Source organism: Thermobia domestica, chromosome 17 (assembly GCF_964235325.1).
Source record: "Thermobia domestica chromosome 17, izTheDome1.hap1.1, whole genome shotgun sequence".
NCBI classification, from domain to species: domain Eukaryota; kingdom Metazoa; phylum Arthropoda; class Insecta; order Zygentoma; family Lepismatidae; genus Thermobia; species Thermobia domestica.
In genome coordinates, this window is record NC_137470.1 from 21,055,118 (window position 1) to 21,081,867 (window position 26,750).

Sequence of the window (26,750 nt, forward strand, 5' to 3'; positions counted from 1 at the left end):
TTTCTTGGCAATTTTTATACCCATGAAAGGGAACGTGATGAACCCCAAAACCTACAAAGTTAGATACCTTTGTTCTATACTACCATACAAAATATTGAGATTTAGCAATTTTCTAAATTTAATGTGAGTGGTCCTAAATACTTCTATCAAAATTTTGGAGTTGGGCCAAGGTAACCCTCCAGAATATACAGGGGCTTGTCCTAGGTACCCCTAGGTCATAGAGCCCGTGGAAGCTAGTTAGGTCATAGACATTTGACCTCTCAAATGGTTGCTGCTGACTCGGCGAGATATAAAGCGGGATCTACTATTGTGGAAAATTTATATTTTAATGAAAAAAAATAAGACACCTTAAATTACCTTCTTAAAATCGCCCACGGCATCCTTTCCTAGATTATGTTTAATATATTCGCTACTCAAAGTATTATTAATTACTGAATAACGAAATATGCCATTTCAAAATTATCTTTCTGCTGGGAATCTGGAAACAATATAACAGGTTTAACGTGAAAGTTTCTTTTTTAAAGACAGTTCTGTAAATTTGCGTAACACACCGTAGAATAAAGGATGGTTGATCGAATTTGACGATAAAAAAACTCGAAAGTTTTGTACTAATATTACGATTTATTATTGCGTAATGAAATATAATACAATGGAGCTAGACAAATCATTATCAATACGTAAAAGTCAGTGAAGCGTTTCGAATGGATCAAGAGACTGAACTGGAACATAGGATTAAAAAAAATATCAACTTTTTATAATTTAAAACAAATAAGTAATTTATTTAATACATGTTTCAACTATTTAGTATTTGTATTTGTTTATTTTCTGAATGTTCATTCACAAGTTTATAATATACACAAATATCTTACATAATGCTACAAACTGACACTTGACGAAATTAAAATTAAAAATAAAATAAAATTGAGAGGAAAGAAAGCTATGTGGTTTGAGAACTGATTTCAAGTGTTCAATTACACTATTCATGCAGATTTATAAGATTGAGACATATTGTATGAAGAACCTGTTCCACATTGTTGGTATAAAAATAAAGAAAAATGATTAGTCATTTTCTTTCAATGAACATTCACTTTTAATTATAATTTAAATTGTGATTTCCTTCAACACTCATTAGTTGGTGTCTTCTTTGTTTCACTTCTTATTTTACCCATTTCGTATCCTTCGTATCTCTCAGAGACCTCAGAAATCACATAATTTCTTCCAATTCTATTGCAGAAGCCAGGCAGTAGTATCACCAGCAGAATCGCGAGAAAAACGATGATTACTATGTTCTTTCTCTGCACATGACTTTGGGAATAGACGATAGTTTCGTTAAAACCAGTTTTGCTTCCATTAACAATTGACGAAGAGATGTTTGTGTAGTTCATTGTGACACCTATATTGGACTAGGTCAGACGTACCAGAAGATATTTACTCATACGCAGATGGCAGCTTCTCCTTCAATTATAGGTGATCTGCAATGGAAAAATCATGAAATTAGTGACACGTAGTAGAATTCTAAAGAAAATGCGTTTCAATGAAAACTGAAATGAAACAGTGTTCCTGATAGGAGCTACTTTAACGCTTTCAGAGCCGGGTGTTTATTCGCTAGACGACTCTACAAACACATTTTTCAAATATAACTTAAATCATTTTTGGTATCAACTTAATGATCATCGGTAAAACATCGATTTTTATAAACTGTTGATGTGACCATATGGGACTTTAGTAGAGTTATATACATTTTTCATCATCGCATTCTGATTGGTTGGAAATCAATAGATAGACATGCCCTCATCCATCTTCTAATACAATTAATAAAAATAACAGTTGTGATAGAATTAATATAAAAAATTGACAGATAAATGAATAGTTATACGAAATTAATTCAGAGTTTGTCTACAACGATATATTAATGAGTAGAAGGAATTTATTGTATAGTATAAATCATGAATAAAAATGACAACTGTGATATTAAAAATACTTGAATTGTAAATTTGACAGTTAAATGAATGATAATAAGTTTGAAATTAATTCGTGGACTATATATAATAACATGAAATACTGAAAAGAAATTTGGATATTAAAATCAACCTATCTACGTAGGCAATATTTAGTACAAAGGAACCGAGAAAGAGGTCTTATTTCTTATATAGATATTCCATTAATTATTACGGGGACGTATCTTTTTTTTTTAAAAAAAAAAAGTAGTTTTGAACTTCAAATTACTGACCGAATAGCACGTGCTTATTCTAAAGACTTCTAGAAAATTCGACTTTAACCCCTTATAAAAATAAATAAATCACTGATTGCGGAAAGGCAATGCTTTTAAATAAGAATCATTTGTTTTGGGTAGACAGCTGAAAGCACCCCTGGGTTGAAGGCGGATTTCGTTCAAACAGAAAGATAATGTAGGTAATTGAGAGACATAACATGTTAGAAATTTCTATATGTTATGTAGATTGGGTAAAAAACCCAATGTAAAAACCACTAACCGTGCATTGTGAGACAATTATCTTTGTTCGTTAAGAGTTGCAATTTCGTAGCTATAAATAGATATTCAACCTTGGAGTAAACTTGGAGAGGAGATTAAAAAATGGAGGTAAATACAAAATAAATTGCTTTGCTTTACTTTTTTCTGATTTTATAGAACGTAATACTTGACAAGTTGTTTATGGGGAAAGATTTGTTTTAAACATGGCGTATTATTACTTTGGTTGTTCAACACACCACAGCACCGATACGATACCGAACAGGGACCATTGAACCGTACCGGAAATCGGACTTGAAGTCTTCCATGTGGAGAGCTATATAGCTTGGCAAACATTAAGTGTATACAACTATGAATCGTGTAAAAGTTTAGAAGAACAGCGAAATGATACGGGACAGTGGCCAACAGATCCTACTGGTTATCCAACTCGAGATCTTCACGCGGAAAGCATGATGACTAAGCATATAGTTTCGCGAAATTTCGGTGTATGTAACTATGCATTACATAAAGATTAGAGCACCTTCGAGGTGATTCAGGATGGGACCGTTTGGACATCAAGGAAATCGAACCCGATGTCTGTCGCGTGGAAACATATAACACCGGCGCATTTTATTTGTATGTAACTATACCTTGTGTAAAGCTTAGATCAGTACCGACGTTATACTTTACAGATGACACCTGACCCTCTTGGGAATCGAACCAGGGTCTCTTGCGCCAGGAGCCATATAGTCCGGTGAACTTTAGGTGTATTTGAGTATGAATTGCTTGATGTTTAGTACAATATCGAGGCTATTGCAGACATGAATTTAACGTAGCAACGCGGGGATTTATCAGCAATCGGCTCAGAAATCTCTTACGGCGATAGCTTGTGGGCTATCCACGTAATTGGTGGGCCTTAGGTGCGTTTGAGTAAGAATTGCGTAAAATTTAATACTTCACCAAGACGATACGATAGATAGGACACTTGACCCTACCAGGTATCGAATACTAGGTTTCAGACATCGGAAGTTCATGGATTAACCATACAGTTTGACAGACTTTAGATATATGTAACTATAAGTTGTGTAAAACTTCAGAGCACCATCGAGTCGATACGACAATGAGGCCTCTTACTCACTGGGAAACGAACCCAAGGTTTCCAGCTCCGAAATCAGCGCATTGAACATATATCGGTATGAATTTCAGAACAGTTGGAGTTTTTACCGCAACATAAATTCCAGGTGAACGTTGTACAATAGATGCAGTGAATGACTTTTTTTTAGATTCAATGAAATCTTGGATTAACACAAACACACAGACTTTATTGTTATACTTCATAATAAAGAAAAAGACAATAACACGAAAATAAACTAGTTGAAATTCTGTTTTGCTCTTGGTGGTTAAGCAATGCGAAAATGCTTTAACTACGGAAAAGAAAGAGTGGCGACTAGAAGTTACGGGAAAGAAAAGAAGATTGTACAATAAACACCGATCAAGAGAAAAAATAACGTTATATATTTAAATTAATAATAATAATAATAATAATAATAATAATAATAATAATAATAATAATAATAATAATAATATCATTACTGATTTTAAACTTTTTCTTCGGTTTTGAGTTGCTTCTTTGAAAAGGAAATATTTAATGTTAGGATGACGTACCTGCTTACTATTTTATTGGTAACTCTAGATATAGCCCTATTGATTGCATTTTTGTGGCATTTTTATAGATATAGTCTTGAATTATGGCGAACACTATTGAGGAACACATATTTCAAGAGACATTAAGAGGCTTAAACAAGTTGTTGAACTTCAAGCACTATGGCACAAATGAACGTTGGAGATTTTAAGTAATCTGCTTTCGCTATTCCACCAATATTTGAATATCAATGAACATGTTGTACTGAAAACTGTACGTTCAGCCACGGATATTATTGAATTATTTGTTCTTTTTTGTATGGAAAATATGTATGATGGGGCATACATAATATGGATAATGCATGATTTATTCTTTAGTAGGGGTAGAAGTCAATTAAAATTGGTTAGTCATTATTGTACGAAAATAATTTGAAGGACATCTGTTAAAAATTGAAAATTTTGGAACTGATGATGAAAATGATTCTGGAGAGATGTTGTGGCAAAAGTTCAAAGAAATAAATGAAGAAAACGAGCGAATAGCTCTTTTGAATAAAGATCATTATTCAGAGTATATTCGACAGCACCTCTCTGGAACCCTCAGTCCGAGGTCAAGGTGGGTATGAAACGGACTGTAATAAGTTTGAGATTGTGAGGAAGAGTGTGAAAGAATGCTCCCGGCTTAATATGAATGGAGTGGAAGTTATTGAAAGGCCAACAGGACAATGTTGTATAACAAACTCCATGGTATACATCAGATTCATGATTGAGTATGTGCTTAACGCCATCTTTCAGGATACACAGGATCAGGGTCAGATTATAAAAAAAAAAAAAACTACTTAAACCCGAAAATATCATTAACAAGTATGCTGATAAACTTTCCTGGGACAAATTGTGTGAACCAAAGTATAGATCAAGGTATTATCCTCATTTAAAACCAGAATTCGTATTAAAACATAAAGAACATACAAGACAGCAGATTCATTGGGATTACTACACGTACGAATATGCTCGACAAATCAGTGAAGATTTTCTTAATGAGTTTAAAGAAGAGATTGTTTGGCTTGCGTTCAGTGAAAAAAATAACTGAAGAAAGTATACACAGAAACAAGCTATTAAGTTTTGCACACAATTCAGAGAATACCTACATTGGGATATAATCTCTCATCATTCAAATTTGCTTAAACTTGCGTTCCTAAGAACCTTTAAAGATAAACTCAGTTGGAATATAGTTTCTAAAAGGTGTTACATTGAAGGAAAAGAACTAACAACCTTCTTGAGCGAATTTAATTCTCTTATCGATTGGCAAGCTATTACACCACAACTAGATTAAACACATGTGAGAAAGTGCCAAAATAAAGTTTATTGGCCAAAAGTTAATTTAGATGATAAAAGCGAAAAATTTATTCTCGAGTTTCAAAGAAAAGGCTTAGATTTAAGCAAGATAGTATTCACTTGTTGGAATAGGAGGTTCTCTAAAAACTTTCTAATAGCGATCAAAGACAAGATCAATATAGTTCAATTCTTAAGAGTAAATAAGCATGTCAACAATCCTCTTAGAAACCAGCTAATATTACTTTCATCAGGTTTACACTTAATACAAAACTCAGAAGAGTGACCAATATGCAAAGAAACAAAAACTCAATTGTGTAAAACAACATGCGAACATGTGTTAAGTGTTCAGTGTGTGCTTGCCTGGTTAGGAAATAATAACACTTGTTATTTGTGTAGAGCGGTTATACATAACAACAACAACGACAACCGCGACAACAACGATATTGAATATTCTACAGAAGAACTTGATTTTGATAATCCGGTTTATTCTAGATAACCTGAAAGTCCTGATATTGATAGCACGTTTTTTATGAAGAAGAAGACTGGAATTAGGTTAGTGTAGATTAATGTTAAGCTTTTATGAATAATAATCATAAAAGTTATATTTAAAGCTTTTACATAGGATTAGATATTAACCGATCATATAAACCATCAATTTCTTTAACCAAATCTTCTTCTGATAGGGATGTCCAAAACTCATTACCCTTACCTTTACGAATATCTAGTTCTTGCTGCATTAGGTTCAATAGCTTAATACTGTTAGGATCTCTAAAATTTTCGTATATTATCTTATGATTCGGATATTTTTCTTCTGCTTCATTAATAGGTTTATATAGGCTTCTCTTTTGGCATCTGATAGCATAATAAGGGAAAGGATCATTAAGTTTGTTCTTCTTGTATATGATTAGGCAATTATCCTTTGAATTATCGACTGTATATGGTGCTGCAATTTCTTTTAAGCCCTCGTTTTGAATTCTCAATCTCTCCATTGTTTGTTCTATTTTCCCTACTCTTGTTTGCAACTCTTCTTGGTCTTCTTGAATCTGTTTAAAGTCTTGTGTGAAGTAATCTTCGATTATATTGTAACACTTATCATACGACTCATTTGAAATCCAAAATGAGGTACTCAATATTAATTCTTTTCTTACATATGTTCCTGATACTAATAGATCTTGTTTATTTGTTCCTTATGACTCAACTATGTAAATTGAGTTTTGGTGGTGCAGATCTGGCCCACCTAATTTCTTGTTATAATATCGTAGGAGATCTTTTGATTTATGTAAACTTGTCCAATGTTTAAATTCTTTTAACCCATTTTGACACAACTTAGTAGCATTGAAATATCCTGTACTCTTCAATTTGAAATCACCAAAAATACCATACCAATAATTGTCTTTAATCTGTTCGTAACAAATATCGTTTAAACTAAGAGAACTATCCATAGTACCCATATTTATTGTTTAGAAAATAATTTTTTAACTTATTTCTTCCTCGCTATCTGCAAGTTTTATTTCGTAAGTTGCTTTAATAAAGTTCCTAGAATTAGAAGGATAAAGTTTTTTCGTTACTGTGTAAGATGAGTTTTTCAAAGTAGTCCGAATTCGGTCCACTTAGATTGTTATTATAATATACTAGCCTTTTATGGAATAATAACCATAAAAGACAACATTTATATTTACATTACAACATTACTTTTATCTATCCAGCTACTATGCGAATCATCAAATCCTAGCCATTTAACGTATACTTTGTTACCTTTCCCTCTCAAAACATTTTCCACCTAGTATTCATCTTTAAGTTTCGTCTTTAATAGTTCTGGTTCTTAAAATCTACCTTGCATATCTTCTTCTTCTAAATCTTTAATTTTATACGTAGGTGGATTAGATGGGATAGCTTCGCTAATAGCAAATACTTCTGTTGACAAATTAGGTGTATATCCTTTCTCAAATAACCCTTTCGATTTACTTATACGAACATGATCGCCTAATTTGTATTTGGGTTTAACACGCTTATATTCTTTCTTATACTCTTTCTCCAATATTGTTCGCTCATTCTTCTTGTTAACTTCTATAGGCTTTAAACCAATTGTTCTATGCAGCTGATTATTATACTCACTAACTAGTGTTGGTAATATCTCTATCCATTTATAATTTCCTTGCGTTGTAAATTTCTTCCACATGTTTTGTTTAAGAGTTCTATTGAATCACTCAACAACAGAAGATTTGTTACCACTATAGGTTGAGTAATGATTAATCTTATTTTCCTCCATCAACTTCTTAAATTCTTTATTGTAAAACTCTTTGCCTTGAGCAGTTTGTAAGTTACTAGGTTTTCTCGCTCTTAATATGGATCCAAATGCTTTTGTAACATTCTTACCGCTCTTATCATTAACAGGAACAGCAAACGCATATTTCGAAAACACATCTATAATCGTTAGAAGATACTTATAGCCTTTATTTAATTTGGAAACACCTTTTAATACTCCGCTGTCCATTTCTACAAGATCTGCTTGCCATAAATCATCTATACCTTTAACAATAACACTTAACCTAGGATAATTCTTTCTGGAAGGTTTGTGAATTTCTTCTATAATGTCTTCTCTAATACCTTCACCTTCTTCTAGTCAATCTTTCTTTTTCAACGAATTGAGATTTAGTAACACCACATACAGAACATATTCCTTTATTAATATATTTTCCATTCTTTGTTTGTTCTATTCTAATGGCATTTTTCTTCGTATCTGTTGATTTCTTACACTTAACACAATACATCCTGTTTAGTATATAGAAAATCATTTAAGTTCTCTTTCTACGTACATAATAACATATAGTAATTGTCCTTCTTCGAAAGCTGAATTTTTATCTGCTTGAAACGTAATTATATCACAATTTTTAACGTCTAAAGGAAAAGTTTCAACTAAAGTGTCGTTCAAAAACATATGTAGATAATATTTACCCAAACTTAATTCCATATGCATTATATTCCCATTATAGAGAAACTTAAAAGCATTCGATAGATTAAATATTCTAAAGATTGGGTCTTTAACATTCTTAGGTCTCAATCGACATAATAGATTTATAGTTTCTTTCTTCATAATGAACATATTTGCTTCTTTGTTTGATTTTTGGAAATATTCTTTTGTAACAAATTTATCTGTATCATTCTTTCTAACAACATTCTCTAACTGTGATGACATTTCTGCTTTGTATTTATTGAACTATGATATAGGAATCTTTGCGCTAAACAAAATAACTACATTATTATTAGTCTTTTGGATTTCCTCCATATATCCTTTCCGAAAAGCGTTAGTATCATCTATCTTTATGTATGTGTTTGTAATGATTTTAATATGTCCTCAAATTTGTTTCTATCGCTTTCTAATATACTATTTACTGGTTCAAGCTGATGAAAAGTTACTACATCTTGTTGGTCAATAGCATTAGCTACATTAACAAGTTTTTTTTTCTTTTTAAAATCAACTTATGTTATATTATTCGATGTAAAAACTTTATCTAGATCACTAAGATTTCTGAGCTCTTTGCTAATAACATCACTCTTCCTACTTTTAACATTACCAAATATATCCATATTTATTATATACACAATTTTTATCTATTTAGCAGCGAGAAGAACAGTTATACGAGCTCCACCAAAATTAACCAAATCACCATTCTCATCTCGAAATGAAACTTTAAAATTATTAAATTTGTTGTGATGTATCGGGAAAAGTATCTTTTCTCTAGGCTCGTATATAATTGGTTCTCTAAATTCCGCATTTGTTCTAAATGTTACAATTAAATCTGTTTCGTTATGTGTTGTATCATTATGTTTTAAAATCATACCTTCTGCTAAATCGTAGTGAATATTTATAGTATCGAATGGGTAAAACTTTGGCACCTTATCTCCAACATGTTCTATGTTTTTGGTCAAGTTTTTTTCGCTAAAACCTAATACAGTATTAATAGTATCTAAGATCATGTCACAATGCTCGTTAAATATTTTAACTCTATTGTTCTTTGTATCCTCAGTAAATTTAATATTTTTATAAGAATCGGCGGAGTATGGAAGATTTGATTTAATATATTCTTCTAATTCTTTTAAATTATATTGACAAGGTTGAACTATGAGTTGTGTTGTAAGATTAGTATAGTTAGGAAAGTTACTACAAAATGTTAATTTATTATTTCTTTCTGTAATGTTTGGAGTTAAGTATTTTGTGTAAAATCCTGCAAGAGCTATTTCTAAGTTGTTTTCAAGTGGATAATGCAAAGACATGTTTAATACAGAAGAATAACCTTTTAAATTAAATACGTTCATTTATTATATAATAAATAATAAAATGAATAATTGGGATATTAAAGTAAGATTAACAGAAAAAGCCAGAAAGAAAAAGGGGAACGGTGTGTTGTTACCTGATGATAAAATATGTCTAATAGTTGGGCCTAGTGGTTGTGGTAAAAAACACTAATGATTGATAACTTTTTACTAGCACCAGATATGCTTAAATATACAAATGTGTATATCTATTTTAAAAGCCAACACCAACCTAAATACAAATAGCTAATACAACTTTTTCGATAGATAGTATGTAGTATTATAACACAATTGGAATAGTAAATGGAAACAACGAAGAGATTATTCCGTTAGATGACTGTGAGAACAATTCTGTGGTAGTATTTGATGATTTCATTTTAAAACAACAAAACCACGTTAGAGAATATTTTACTCGAGGTCGTCATAAAGGTTTGAACTGCTTCTATCTCGGGCAAACTTATTCTAAAGTTTCAAAACAGCTAATAAGAGAAAACTTAAACTTTCTTTGTATCTTTATACAGGATAACACAAAATTAAAGCACATATATGATGAATTTGTTGGATCAGATATGTCGTTTGAAAAATTGCAATCTTTATGCAATAAGTGTTGAGAAAAATAGCATGGTTTCTTAACAATATATATGACTAGGAAAACGAATAATGGTAAATACAGAAATAAAATTAAAGACTTTTAAAAAGTATAGACCGGAGCGAAACGTGATTGAACGTACCTAAACGTGTTTGTTGTATTGCGTTAGGTTACGTTTTTTTATTTTTTCTTTATATAATAAATGAGTCAGTTAAATGCGGCTGAAGCTAAGAAATATATAAAGTTAAAAGAAGAACTTGTTAAAAGATTTAAGGAAATTAAACAGGCTAATCGAGGTAAATATGAGAAATATAAAGAAGAAGAACAGCCTGTTATAGATGCAATTGAAGGCTTAGGACAAAATATATCAAAAATAGCAGAAGAAAATAAGAAAAATTAATTCAAGAGTTAGTTCCAGTTGTAAATAAAAGCGCGAAAGTAGATTCAAGCTTATTAGTAACTCCTCCTATGTACGAGAGTTGAATAAGTGAAAGTGATACGCCTATAACAGAAGAAATCAAACATATGAGAAAACAAATTAAGTATAAAGTAGAAGGAATAGAATCTTTAGCAACTACCCAGTTTGGTAAGATTGCTTTGAGATATTATGCAACTAGAGATGATAAAAAGTTTGGAGTTCAACCATATAATGAAGATGGAAAATCGTACATATGATTGGGGATACGGAAGTTAAAATTCATGGTGATGATTTAGTTATTAATAATCGACATTATACAGGAACAGAAGGTTTATGGGAATTGCTAACAAAACATAATCCAAAAAACTATAATGAAGATGATCTAGAAAAATATACGCAAATAGTTATTGATTCTAATGTAGTATTTCATAACAATGATCCAAATACAAGAAAACAACGATCTAGTAGAAGTGAAAAATACAAAGAAATTATCAAACCTATTTGGGATGAATATATAAAACCAACACTAAAACCAACAACACCTAGAACGAAAACACCACACTCTGGAGAAGGAGTAAAAATATACAACGAATTACCTAAAGAATATATATGGATGGATGATGTGAGAAAGTTAATAGGTAGGTTAATAGTTATAGATGGAGAAGAAAAAGCTGGAAATGATAACTTTTACAATGAGAAAGTTGGCATAATGGATATGATTAATTCTAAACTCTCACAATTTATTCCTAATGATCCAAGGGGTGTGAGTTATTTGATAAAGATATTGAATATTTTAACACCAAAATTTTGGAATAGTGAGAGATACGGAGAAGGACTATTGAATAAGATTTTAAACATGAAGGGAATACCAGTGTCACATATACCAGGCTATGAATTTTGTGGGCCTTTACTAAGCTACAAGAAAGGTTAGAAAGAGGTGATAAAGGTATTAACCCGCTAGATGAAGCTTGTAGTGAACATGATATTTACTACAGAGATAAGAAAGATACAGCTTCTAGACATATTGCAGAAAAAGAATTAGAAAATAAAGCATGGGAAAGATTTTTTGCTAAAGATGCTAATCTAATAAGTGAGAAACTACCTACTCTTGGAACTGCTTTAGCTATGAATGCAAAAGTAAGGTTTGGTTTAGGTTTATAAGTACTTGTGCTTAATTTGTATGGTTTTCCCATAAAGTTTTTTTAATAAATATAAGTATGAAGTTAAGTAGTTTTATATTTACAATTCCTAACGAGGAATTTAAACAATTAAATATCGATCATATTTTAACTAAGAAACAGGTAAATGATAAAGCCAAAAATATGAAAGAAGGTACAAAAATGCATTTAACTCTTTCTATACCTCAAATTAAGAAAATAAACAAAGAAATAAAGGTAAATGATAATAAAGTTCACTATAATAAAGTTTGGTTTTATATTTACTATTCCAAAAATTTTAGCTTTAATATGTGCCCTTGGTTCTGCTGCTGCTGGAGTTGCAACTGTAGTCAAAACGGTAGAAGATGTGAAAAAGAATAAACAGGAATTAGAAGAACAAAAGAGACATAACTTAGCAATGGAAGAGGAACAAGGTGGTAAACTTACAAAAAACGAAAAGCCCAAAAAATAAAGAAAAAAAAAGAAATTAAACCTTTAAGTAACATGGATTTAATTCATCTTGTTAAACGGCTTAAGATAAGAAACTTTAGAGGTGTATTTATGAGCGATGAATTTCTTAAACAACCAAAGAAGAATGAGTGTGGTATTGTTAACTTAGATACCTCTAAAATATAGGAACTCATTGGATTTGTTATTGGAAAGAAGGAAATAGAAAGGATATGTTTGATTCATTTGGAGGTAATCCGCCAAAGACACTTGTAAAATATATTGGTTATAATATAGAGTACAGTAGCAATCGTATACAATATTTGAACGAGGTAATCTGTGGGCATTTATGTATTGTAGCAATAAAAATGTTTACAGATGGATATAGTTTTTCAGAAATCATTAGTCAGGTGAATAGAAATAAGGATATTTGGAGAAGTTATATTTAAGTTTGTCTTATGGGTTGAACTGATAAAACAATAATATTTTTTTCTTTATAATAAATATGGATAAAATAGAGTCATATGAATTACAATCCTTTGAACCTAATCAAAAGACAATCGAAAATTTAAATAAGCGAAACAGATCTATTGAGTTTGATATAGATGTTGGGGATGGCTTCGTTCATCCTTATTATGCTGATATTTATGTAACTTTCGAAGTTAGAGGTAGATATGCTAATGGTGAATATAATGCTGGTCAAAATATTAGACTTGTTAATAACTTTTTTCCACATCTGTTTTCTCAAATACAAGTTAGTAAGCATGGACAGATATTGGACATTATAGATTATCCTGGTTTAACTTCCACAGCTGTAAACACATGTACAATTTCAAAACCAGAAGCAAATCATTATGATGAATGTGGATGGGAAGGAATTACATGGAGAAGAACAGACGAAGAATTAGTATTTTTACTTAGACTTTTACCAGGATTTTGTTCTGATTATAAAGATATTATGTGGAATGGAGGATTGAAATATACATTTAAAAGAAGTGGTTCTGATGATAATGCATTTGCTATTTGGAAAACTAAAAAGCAGGATGGAACGTATGAGAATGATCAACCACAACCAGGTAAAGTTAAGATTACAAATATGCAGTTGAGAATGCCTATTGTTAATTATGAACCTAACTATGCTACCTTGCTAAGATCTAATATGTTAAAAAAGGGTAAGATTCCTATTTCCTTCAACACGTATCAATGTTTACAAAAATCAGTTACAGGCAAATATTTGGAATTTGATCTAACCACACAATTCAACTCAAGTGAATATGATATGCCTAATTTTGTGATTGCATTTTTCCAAACTGATAGGAATGATAATCAAGAAAGAGATTCAAGCTATTTTGATCATTGTAAAGTACAGAATATCCATTTTCGTAATTCTAGAAATGAGTTTTTTCCTTTAGAATCTTTGAACTTAGATTTTGAAAAGCATAAATATCTGAAAGCTTTCGAAATGTTTACGATATACAAGAGAGTTACAATTGGAAACACTGAGATGTTTTATTATCCTAAAGAGTTTTTACAAAATAGGCCAATGTTCGTAATTAACACAAGCAAGCATAAATCAGTAACTGTAAATGATAAAACCAATTTGAAATTAACTGTTAATTTTGAAAGCGATGTACCAGATAAAATGATTTGTTTGTAATGATTTGTAATGATTGGCAAGAAAAACCTTGAATATGATGTTCAAAAAGAAAAAAATAATCGAGAAGATATAAATCAATTATATGTTTAGTTTGTAAGTGTTTTATGGTAATGTCATAAAAACTTATTTAATAAAATGAATATTCCAGATAACATTCCACGAAAGAATCTAATTGCGTTAATTGAGGATACTATATTAACACTCCAAAACTTACTAGCAAAAAATAAGAGAAAATTTAAGAATTAAAATGTATTTATGTTACTCTTATTGCATTTTCGATACTACTTTCTGCTTCTACAGGGTTTATAAATATATTTATTTCTGTTACAGTCTATTCAATTATTACAACAACATTTGCATCTGCTTCTGCAGTTATTACTGGTTTATCAACACGATTTAATATAGCTTCGAAGAAAGAGTATTATAAAAGTATGGTTACTCAAATTGCTATGTTTAAAGATAAGCTTTATGTTATTAAAGTAATGAATGGGGAATTAACAGACAAGCACACAAAAGACATTGTTGATAGAATTAACTATATATATAAATAGATAAGATCACTACAAAAATGAATATGTTTTAAAAGTTTTTGTACAACAAATGAGAAATGGCTTCACAATTAAACAAGAAAAACAATATAAAAATACATTTTATAACTTGTTAAATTGCAAGATCTGGAGGATGGAAAATCATACAAAATAACCTCATGGAAATTGATACAAACAAAATACACTAGTGAAAGAGTATTAGCACATTTAAATGAGAAATACAAAACTCTATTACCACAGAGATATAATGAGGATACTGATCAAGTTTTAAACGAAATGAAAAATAAGAAACTGTTTATGAGGTATGATGGAAGGAAAGATCTTGATAATGCCTATAAAATGCACCAGCTGTTCTTTAAATTGAATCTAAGAATTAACAAACATGATTTAAAAAATTTTCTAAAGTAAAAAATGGAGTGGTTAGTATGGATCCTCAGCAGAAGTTCATTCTTACAAATAATTTCAATGTAATTGTGAAAAATGTGCAAACCGAAACGGAAGTAGTTTTTGATATTAACGGTTGTCTATTCAGCTTGAATTATGATCAGTGGACAGAGTTTAAGAAATAATTGTTTCCGATAGAAAACGAGGTTAACAGAAGATTCCATTATCAGTATCCAAACTTTTAATTTTATGTATGTTTTAAATGATAGTTAATTGATTTTAAGAGTTTTATGGTTATAAAGCTATAAACCTAAGACCTTTAGACATACAGAACGCAATGCCATTTGAATTTTAAAGACTCATATATAAATAAGGGAGTTATTTGAGTTTTTGTAATAATATCCTTAGAGATTTGCAAAATAAAATGCATTCAAAAGATAGTAAATTTATTTTTCTATTGATTGTCGTTTGAATTTTGAAAATCGATGAATATTTGGCAAAGTTATAACAATTTCGAAATTTCGGGAGTTTTTTACGGGTTTATCTTTGAGTTTTCGGCAAAATGTTATTCCTTAAAAAGTCTTAGAATATAATGTAGATTATGCTAGTATATTTTTTTATTTTTCAAATATTTGAATTTTTATTTTTTGCACTGTTGCACTCATAATTTTTTTCTGAAATTTGCCAACTGTTTTATTTGATGGGTTAGCATATTGTAACTATGGTGGGGTAAAACTATCCCTTAAAATTGTAAGGGGTAAAGACTATAATATTTGATAAGTGGGTTGTCAACACTGACATTTTTTTCTTTTTGTACATTGATGTTTAAGCTAAATATGGCAGCTAGGCAAGCATACCCAAGCAGTTACTCACTTATTCAATAGATGGCGTTACATATCAATTAGTTTATCACTTTGCTAATAGATGCCGTTGCTTGTAGAAGTATTTGTTCATATATTAGGACTGATTTTCACTTGATTTCTTTGAGTGCGTGTTAGCCGAGCGGTCTCGCTCATGGTCTGGCCAACTGTGAGTAGTTATCGGCGTGGTCGTCACAGGTTCGAATCGCCTCCAAGCCAGAAGAAGGATTTTCACTCTCTCCTCTACAAGCCAAACAGATCAGAGGGAGTTGATGTGAATGGAGACTAGCGCTAGTCGGGAAAGCAAAACGGAGGCACAACAGAAGCAGCAGCAGAAGCAACAGAAAGAGAAACAGAGAAAAAGGAGCCTGAGAGGCAGCCAAAAGCAAAACCAAACAAACAAATAAGAGAAAGGCGTAAGTCCTCTCAGGTCCACCTGTGCAAAGGTTTTGCTGCTTTTTACTTTGAAAATGTATTTATGTTATAAAGTTTTTAGATCTAACTTTTTATGATTTTAAATGTCATAAAAGTCCTATGTGCAGTGCAATTACTCAATCTACTTTGTGCTATTCTTCTTTGTTAAAATACTATGGTCACTGGCGGATTCATATTATTTTGGCAGTTAGGGATGGAGGGGAAAAGTTGTCTGCAGAACATACATATGCACACTACTCAAACCATAAACTAAAAACGGCATTCAGAATGTATGTATCTTATATCTATATTATATGTGTGTATTTGTGTATTATACCTTAAAAATGTTAAAATATATTTAGATTTTATGTGACGTGCTTAGAATATTTAGGTAAAGCCAAGCTTTTATGCGCTGCAAGTAGCAATTAGTGTTCTGGTGAAACTAAAGTTTGTGAGTTATTTGCATTGATACAATATTGAAGACTTGCATATGATGATACCCCTATATCCCAAAAAATTTGGGTGATAGAGATAAACGGTTTTCATATTTGAAATCAGCACGCTCCGATTGCCTTAGAACGAGTATTGAATACCCAGATATCCGTCGAAAATTTACTTTTGTTTTCCAGTATGATCTGCTATTCATGTCTTCAAACCTTATAAAAAGTTACTTTTTTTTCGTTTTCGCACACCACATTCTATTTTACAATGATAATCCGCTATTACTTCTTTCTTCGTGTTCACTTTCTCCTGAAATATATTTACGCATAGTTGACCATCCTTTAAATTGTGTCTAAGTTTTGTCAAGTTTCCAGTGAACGCCAGCTATCCGTTTTCTTCCAAGTACTAAATGCATTCAAATATTCATTTGAAACGGTCCATTCGATTTCCCGTGATGATTGGGCAGACAATCACGATGACACTTTTACATATTGATTTCGTATTTGTACTTGCACCCTTTTCCCTCCAAAACGGATTTTTATGGACAACGGAAGATGGGTTCACATATTTTAAGTTTAAGCTGGTTATGTCCATAGTTTTCCCTTATGATATATGTGTTAATGAATTATAGAAACGCGGCTGGATCATATGCTAAATACAGAATATTAAAGAGATAGTTTAAAGTGCTTCATCCGTTTTGCTGTGATGAGAAAAAACAACCTCGATGTCATCATTCTTAAATATTGAGCAAACATTATAACAATTGCTGCTTTCCTCCACTTTATACCGAAATTTCTTAACATGGTCGGACACTCACACACTTTACTAATACGTTTTTTACATATAACGTTTATCTCAGAAATGTGAGATATTTTAAGTTGGGCTTACATTTTATCCCCTTCTCCTCTGTTAGGATACGTAATTTAATAAAATTGGAGTGACAACAACCCAGTTCGCTGGAGGTGTTAACTATGTTGATAAAATTCATTTCAAACGGTTCAGTCATTTTTGTTACGATAGATAATGTATTTTTATTTATATGCTATGTAAATATAGATTAGTAGTGTGGTTACTGTTTTGGTATTTATTTCAGTTATTTATTTATACAGAAAATGAGATGTTATGTTTAATGTTTAACAATACCTAGCATTTTCCATGTTATCAACAGTCAAGTAGCGAATGTTGTGTGTAATATTTATATTACATTGAATTTAATGTGTTACGCTAGTAGAAAATTTAGCATGATGCTAAAACATTGTTTGGTTTCAGTTCTCGAGATATTTCCTTTTCTGTCTTTTTATTATTGTGTCAATAGAGTACGAAACACTAGCACCTGACTTTCCCATGTTTTGTCTTTAACATTTTTCCCATATAGTTTCCTCAACGTTTAAATCCTTTAAGCTAAGGGAGACGGATGATTAATGAAAATAAATTCTAGTTAAAGTAAAAGTTTAATTAACCTTAACGGGAATCAAACACGAGACTACAAGAACCAATAACAAACACGCTAGCCACTAGACCAAAAGAAAGCATATTAGTTTTACTAACAGTATCATACAAATTCTCCGTGTGTATGACGACGTTTCGTCGTCTCCAGGACTGTTCCGGTCATACCAGGACACAAGTCTGACTGCTTTCGGGCCACGAAATTCTTAACCAGTTTCATCACTGCTTCCCAATACCAATATAATAATAGGGATTATTCCAACCCTAACGGTTGAGAACTGCCAGTAGTCTGACATTTTGTTCTAAAACCGGAGTTCGAATCTCGGCGGGAACTCATGTGTTTCGGATCTCACGTTAACCTGCAAGTCCATGTCTCATATAGCATCGCTGCTGAATGGGATGCTAAAGTAAAATCAACTACTACAACTAATAACATACATTCTAGAAGGAGCTCTGCAGACCATTTTCTTCGAATCAAACAGAACACACATATATGGATAATAACGAGCATTCTGTAAAACCTTCGAAGTATTCAAACAACCAAAAAACAATGATGTAAGAACTTCCACTAAAAATGGGTTCTACCAAGTAAAGTAGGCTATTTTTGACATTATTCAATTTCATCAATTGTTACATTTGCTAATGAAATGTTGACGTTAGATGTTCTCCCTGAAATATATGCAAAGGAAAAAATATTTTTTTTTTCAAAAAAAATCTGGCGTTAGACGCGTTAATTTATATAAAAAAAAAAACAACGGAAAACCGGAGCTGGATCAGCGGGCTGCTCCCTGTATTTATCGCTAGTTAGTAACGACAATATCATAACCGTGGAACGTTAAATTTGTGTTCTTTAAGCTTTAAAGTTCTTAACATATTTGAGAATTTTATAGCTTCTAGAATTGGCATATCTAGAATTAACATATCTAGAATCAAACTCATAGTGCATGTTTCAAGGTGAAGTTTTCCTATCTGTTCAAGAAACTTGTATTTCAGCATATAAGGGCAAATAGTTTTGTTAACTTCAAATACGCTGCATTTACTTGCTGCTTATTTTATTATAAATCATTGTTAAATTCTGTCAAAGACTTTTTCATAGTATTTATAATATTATCTTCGACATTTCTAAGTATACACGAATTATTTTCTTTCATTTCTTTATATCACGAATATCACGAAACGTGATGCCATAGTGACATTTTACACTATGCGGTTTCGTTAAGAACTAAAGGTGAGTAGTATATTATATCTAAACGAAAAATAGGATTAGTTATATTTAGTTCCAGGATTAAAGATGATGGAAGCATATGTGCTGACCACACACAAAATAACTGACATATATGTCCTTGAGTATAGCTAATTATGGACTAAAATTGAAGATAATTCAATTTAGTTTTAAACTGTAAACATATTGATAGCTTGTATTAATATTAAAATATCTAGAACAGTTTTACTTTTGTAAAATTCTACTTTATCTCGATTGCTTGACAATAAATATATAAAGTACACTTGCAGAATAACGAATCACACCTTAATCCTTAAATACTCGAGCGGGGTGTACACAGACCCCCAAATAGGTAAATCGTGTGTTGCTAGCCAGAAGTCCTGACGAAAAATAATATAACAAAATGTCTCAAAACGAGTAGAAAATATCTAATTCCAAGAAATACTTTTAAACGCATGTATGGAGTTATGCTAGAATGTCTTAATTATATTAACAATATATTTTTATTGTAAAAAAAATAATATCAATTTGTCGGTCTACTCGCGCCCGCGCGAGTACTGATGTCACGAAAAAGGGCGCGAGTACTTACGGGTTAAACTGTAACAATATTTTTCCTTTTTACTGGACTCCTGCCTGATCAATGAAAAAATGAAAATAACAAAGTACTAAGACGAAGATTCGAACACGTGTCGCGAAAACGGGAAATCTGCACGGATCCAATAAGCTACGGAATAAGGTACACAAGTCATCTACTCTACAAAATATATGGCAATAACCGTAAGATTCAGGCTATGAAAGAACGTTTTTTTCTCTCTTTATTAACTTTTACGATATTTCTATAGTGTCTTGTGTGAACTGCAGAGAGAGAGATTATTATTCAGTTATCGATTTGGTTAGAGATTGAGCTTTTTAAAACCTTAAAACATTTATTTAAATCGCGAAGTGATAGCAAGAAATGTGAACCGATTTCATTCTCATAGGAAGGGGGAAAAAATACTATTCCGCGGAAAACATGTATTTCTTATGTGACAGATAATACCCCTCCATTGTATCCTACATATGTCCGATTCCAAGACAACAGCACAGGTCGTTCCAATCACATTATCCTCAATTGTTTCAAAACCATTCTGGTGAAGTGAAATAAATGTTCTGGCCACCTCATTCACCAGACTTTCATTCTATGTATCATTATACTAGTGGAGAAGTCCAAGCAAACACATAATCTGCTGCCTTCAGCACTTCAGAGTGCTTATATCTGAAAATACATTAAATTAAAACCCAGCAACTACTAAAAATGAATTTAGCATGCCCTAACTCTTTAAGAATATTTGCTAGCTTGGACTACAATTTGCACAGAGCACGCAAAGAAGCTCAAATCTGAAATACCGAACTGGACTATAATGGAAAGTGGTTGAACAACAAAACAAGTTTGTATTATTGTAAGCATTGAATATGTATTTGCTTTTTTTTCTTTTTAATTGGTTTTCTGAATTTTGAATAAAGACGGTATCCATATTAGAATATGGCTAAATAACAAAACCAATTACTAGTGCGCAAAAATAGATATCAAATTTGAATTTTTCAGTCTCAGAAACACATAGTTTCATATAAAGATGATAAAGTTTCGTTAATTTTAAACTTCAAATGATCGTGGCAGCCATATTGGCATATGGCTGAGCATAAAACACGGTCAATCCTTTGCGAAAATAGACATCAGATTTGAATTTTGCAGCCTCAAAAACATATAGTATGAAGTAAAGATGATTAATTTTCATGGAGTTTGATTTTTTAATAGTCATGGCAGCCATTTTGGAAAATGGTGCCATAGTCCGAAGTAGAGGTTAGATCAAACTTGACAACCGGTAAAAATGAACTGAGGATGCTGAAATCCTTTAGAAAAAACGTCTGACCATTTTGACTATCAAATGACTAGAAGCGTTATTTTTTGTGAAAATTGCACTAGTTTAGTAAGAAAAATTCAAGACATTGTAAATTGTGCTGATCTTCCACCATCAGATCTATATTTTTCAATCATCTCTTACGTTGCCATCGGTAAGTTGATCTTTTGATTATGCAAATCGTACATAGGTGAAGAGAATGAAGACGAACATACACATGTAAATCTTGACCGTTTAATTATCAGTATGTTCTTTACTAGTGTACTGCATAAAACATTAGAAAAAAGATATGAACTTACTTGATATTTGAGAATTTGAATTACTGATGCTGGAAAAGGATGTTTCCAAAGGCTTATTTGGCTCATATGTGGAATGTGTTTTTTTAGTTTATTTAATTTAATTTATTATTATTATTATTATTATTATTATTATTATTATTATTATTATTATTATTATTATTATTATTATTATTATTATTGTTGTTGTTGTTGTTGTTGTTATTATTAGAAACGAAGCAAGAATCTTCAGGCTTTTCAGCCGAAAGTTTTACAAATGATCAGGAAAGTACAGACAAGAATGGTTTTAGGTGAAGGGATAAACTAAATTATTTCAACATCGAATATAATCCAGGGCAGCCTAAGACAGCGAAGCTCTTTCCCAACTCATTGTGTGGAAGATGGAAGCAGATGATAGACATATCCGAACGTGTAATAGTAGATAGTACAGGATTTTATTTTAATTGTTAACATATTCTAAGTACGAAAATCTATATGTAATACCACTTGGATAAAATCAATTATTCACTCAATATAAAGACTCGTTGAGATATCCCACTTCCATTCTCAAACGTTATTCTAGCAGCATTTCTAACATCATGGGCAGGATTCTGGTTGTACGAAATGTGAACAACCGTTGAAAAAGACAGTGTAATGTATTTCAATACGACAGTATAATATGTATAGAATCAGTAACAAAAGTTAATTCCGTTTGGTAAAATTTATTTTGGAAATAACGGTGGAATGTACCCAGTTTCACCGAGATTCAAGGCTGGAGCATACAGAAAAATATATTGTTTCTAAATTACTGCAAACTGTACTCAAATTGTCCTTCCATTCTGAAATTATTCAAGAAACTGATTTTGTCAAAAGGAAATAATTTCTGTCGCTTATTGCACAAATGAAAGATGATGAACCCTTGTTAAAACTAAGGTCCTGTCTATAAGATTAGGCACAAAGAAAAATGAGTACGCCCAACTCAATACTAATGACGAGATAATATATACATATACAGGGTGTCCATAAAGTCCGTTGCTACCCCATGTATCTTAGAATCGACTACGAATATGAGAATATGCAAAAACACGGCAATCATTATTTTAAGGGGCTTGAATTTTGAGCAATAAAAGGTCCACCTCAGACACTCCAATATAGGGGTACGTGGAGTCAACTTGAAAATTTTTAATATCAAAGATAGTCGAGCAGTATATCGTTGGAAAGGACTCAACAAGAGATTTTTCTCTAAAGTTTCAAGTCCCAACGTTGACCCCATCCCAAATGGTGGGGGGTGGCAACGGACTTTATGGACACCATGTATATACAATTTGAGAAACAACACTAAATCATAGAAAAGTGATATTATTAATTTTTGATAGTTTTTGTGATTCATTTACGAAAAGCGGAAAGACGCGATGATTCAAATGCCTTCCGAAATTGTTCCAGGAAACTAAAGACAGATAGAATCGTGACTAGAAAGTGCAGATGGATTAAAGCTGAAGTGACTAACGTGCCAAGAAGTGTTACTGCTCGCAATGCAAGCCATGACTGAAACCCTACGTATTCATTTGTGTCATAGGTCTCTTTTTTTTTTGCCACAAAAGAAAATAAAAACAGAATTTCTACTAAACTGTCTCATTTGAAAGGAATATATTACGCTTTCCGCATCCATGTAGTATATTCAATGCCGGGACATCACGCGTCCTTAAAACATACTTTGCAAATCGATTAATTAAAAAAATGTGTTAAGTGTTTTCTTTGTAGAAATTGTATGGTTTTATCGGGCTAAAATATCTAACTTGCACGTTGAGACAAAAATGCGGTTTATGGAAGAAATCCCCAAAATGAATATATTTGATGTAAGTGAGAACTCATTATTTATACTAGAAGATTTAATGTTGGAAACAAATTATCATGTAGCCAATTTTTTTTTTAAGAAAGTTATCCCACCATAAGACATTACCGAAATATTTATTGTACAAATTTTATTTCCATAAATCCGGCATGCTCGACTCGGTTTAAATGTACATTACATAGTTGTATTTAAAAATCAACAGGGTAAATTCCAAATTGAATATTTGGCAGAAAAACATGTGTCACGACAAATTACGCATGTAGTCCAAGTGTTTGAAGATGTCGCACGTGCACCTCACAGTTATATACTGTTTGACCTCACACAACAAACACATGATGCTCTGCAACTGAGAACGAATATATTTCCAGAGAAATGATGCATGTGTACATTAGTGGTAAAACAAGGGTACACATATTTCTGTTTACTTGGCATCAAAATGTTGAAGGTAAAACATAGTTATAACACACTCTGTACCCTTGCGAAATGTAAGATATCGGAAAAATATTATTCAAAACGCACCGGGTGATATAATTAAGTTATATCACAAGTAGCAGAAGTATTCTAAAAGGTAATATTTATTTATTTAACAATCTTCAGGTACAGCTCAGAGGCCATTTTATACTGTATATCTAAGAACAACAACAACAAGAGTGGAAAGAATATGGGAAGGTATCGGTCAGGGTCTGTTTTAATAGGTACCAACGCGGAATTTGCCTCCTAGGACTGAGGGAAACCTTGGAAAACCCCAGTAAGGATGTTTGGCAGCGGCAATCGAACCTAGAACCTCCTGAATGCGTAGTCAAATTCCTATCTCAATGATTCAGAAACAAATACTTTGTATGAATAAGAAGATCTTACGTGCTTCGTCCTCAAATCTCTCAATTAAAAAGAAAATGGAATTGTTATTTCATAAATGTGGTGATTTACTTTCGTTAATTCTCGACCCACTAATTAGTGCTCTTGTTTCAGCAATCTTTTTGGAAGACAACACGCCGGAATTACGTAAAATGCTATTCGTTCCGGAAAATGTAGTTCGTAGAATACAATGTAACCTAAAGAACATGAAGCACATCAATCAAGAGTGGATAAGGATATGAGTGATATTCTACAACGTACTAAAATAGAAATTATATTAACGTATATTATATCAATATTTACATAATAAATCGGGTCATACTAATGAAAACCTTATTCCCTTTTCAATTGATGACCCAGATAATGTAAGTAGCTCTACATATAACGGTATTTAAACACTTGTGTCAGATATATTACAACCACTACCAAAAATGCCTCGAAATAAAACATATTTGTTACTTACATAACTCATCAATTCATTTAAAAATATCGTGGGCTAAACAGATAAGTGGCTATTGATGAAAATATCGTCCCAGATCCGAAAATTATCAATTTAGTGATTTATGTTGTTCCTACAGAGAGTTATCCAACACAAACAAAAAGAATGCAGACTTTTAAACGTTACTGGGTAATATTAATGTTCGTTGGAAATTTACTATTTCACGATCCCCAGGGCCAGCAGCGCTCACATTCGGGTCGCGAAAGCGACTGGTAGCAACATTCTAAAGCAGCATTTCCCAACCGGTGTGCCGAGAATGGGCCGCTGATGTGCCGCGAGGAATCGAAAAAAATATTAATTTTATAGCAATCAAATTGCAAAACGTAGGGAAATGTGTATATTTGTATTTCACATTACTATAATCACATTACTATATTACTTGTATTTCACATTATTATGAATCTACAATTTTAAGTTTCATACCGGGTTACTGTTCTGTACATTTCTAATGTTGAACGAAGTATTTTCTATCATTGTTATGACCATTATTGCTTCTTTATTGTTGAAGACTAATTCGTAACTTGAAAATTTAAAATATCATTCAATCCTTTCGACAAATTACCTACATTTGTGTTTTTAAAGTAAAAGAAATGTGTTCGTTCGTTATTTAGTAATCTTCCTTCTTATAAGTAAAAAAGTTTGTAAACAGAACGCTGTAGCCTAGCTGTTGCGCACCTAATCCTACATTTCCCCACTCCCTTCTCCGCGACGATGATGTTTTGCAGTGTTGCAATCTGCAGGGAGCGGAATGGTCTGAGGATTTTCTACGACATTTGAGTGTAAATGCTGTATATTGACTGTGCCAGTTCGTACCAATGAAAAAATAATAACAAAAAGGGATATTTTCCTTTCAGAAGGCGTGAAGGGATCGCCCCGTCGGAAAGCGTCACTGCTTACAGTGTATCCATGAGGTAGTCTGCACGAGCCCGGCCCGTGAATTAATAATATGAGGCCCGACCCGAGTTAGAAATATGTTTTAGCATTTAGGTCCGACCCCATGTGATAATCAAATGAGCCCGAAATAAGCCCGAATTACAAAAACTTAACAATTAAGGCAAAATTGTATTTTTTATTTGCAACAATTAGATGTTTAATATTGCAGTTTGAAAGCTTTCATGATTCAGAGACAACAAGGAAATAAAGGTTATCCTTTACATTTAGTTAACTATGAATTCTCTTTAAAAAAAAAGTCATTATATAAATTCTCATATAATATAAACTGACATTGTCTTGAAGAAAAAACCAACACACGTTGTTCCCAATGCTCTTGTTCCTTTAATTCAGTGTAAGAAGCAGTATTTTTACTCAGACAAGCTAAGCATATTTATTTCTGTTACTTTGTTTTTTTTTCTTTATTACACAGCCTTTCTCTCAATTGCACAGTGATTTTAAGTGTGGGCGTCTTAAGTTACACATTTAGGTGTGCGTTAAAAGTTCTCCAGAAAATATCGTTGTATTATGCCCGAAAAGGTCCCGAGAAATATGATTGTTTATTTAAAAGTTTACGGCCCGTGCCCGGCCGTAGGCCCGAGCTCGTGCAGACTAGTGCTGTCGAATTTTTGTGACATTTGCGGTTTTCAAAACCGAAACCGCAAAAACGGTTTTCAAAACCGAAACCGACAAGGCGGTTTTCAAAACCGAAACCGCAAAAACGGTTTTAAAAACCGAAACCGAAAAAGTGGTTTTCAAAACCGAAACCGCAAAAACGGTTTTCAAAACCGAAACCGAAAAAGCGGTTTTCAAAACCGAAACCGCAAAAACGGTTTCAAAACCGAAACCGAAAAAGCGGTTTTCAAAACCGAATCCGCAAAAGCGGTTTTCAAAACCGAATCCGCAAAAACTGTTTTCAAAAACCGAAACCGCAAAACGGTTTTCAAAAACCGAAACCGCAAAACGGTTTTCAAAACCGAAACCGCAAAAGCGGTTTTCAAAACCGACATTTCGGTTTTATGAAATTTCACTTTCTCAAAAACCGGTTTTCGATTTTTTCAAAAACCGATTTCGACAGCACTAGTGCAGACCTCTATCATGAGG

The 26,750-nt window shown here is 32.1% G+C and overlaps 1 long non-coding RNA gene across 1 annotated transcript in view; it reads right to left on the reverse strand.

Moving 5' to 3' along the window:
• Positions 1–635: 635 nt before the first annotated feature.
• The window catches only part of LOC145674330 (uncharacterized), a 68,876-nt gene continuing 42,761 nt past the window's right edge, over positions 636–26,750 (reverse strand). The window contains exon 3 of the long non-coding RNA XR_014128895.1: positions 636–1,472. This is a non-coding gene — a long non-coding RNA (uncharacterized LOC145674330). The remainder of the gene's footprint in view (positions 1,473–26,750) is intronic.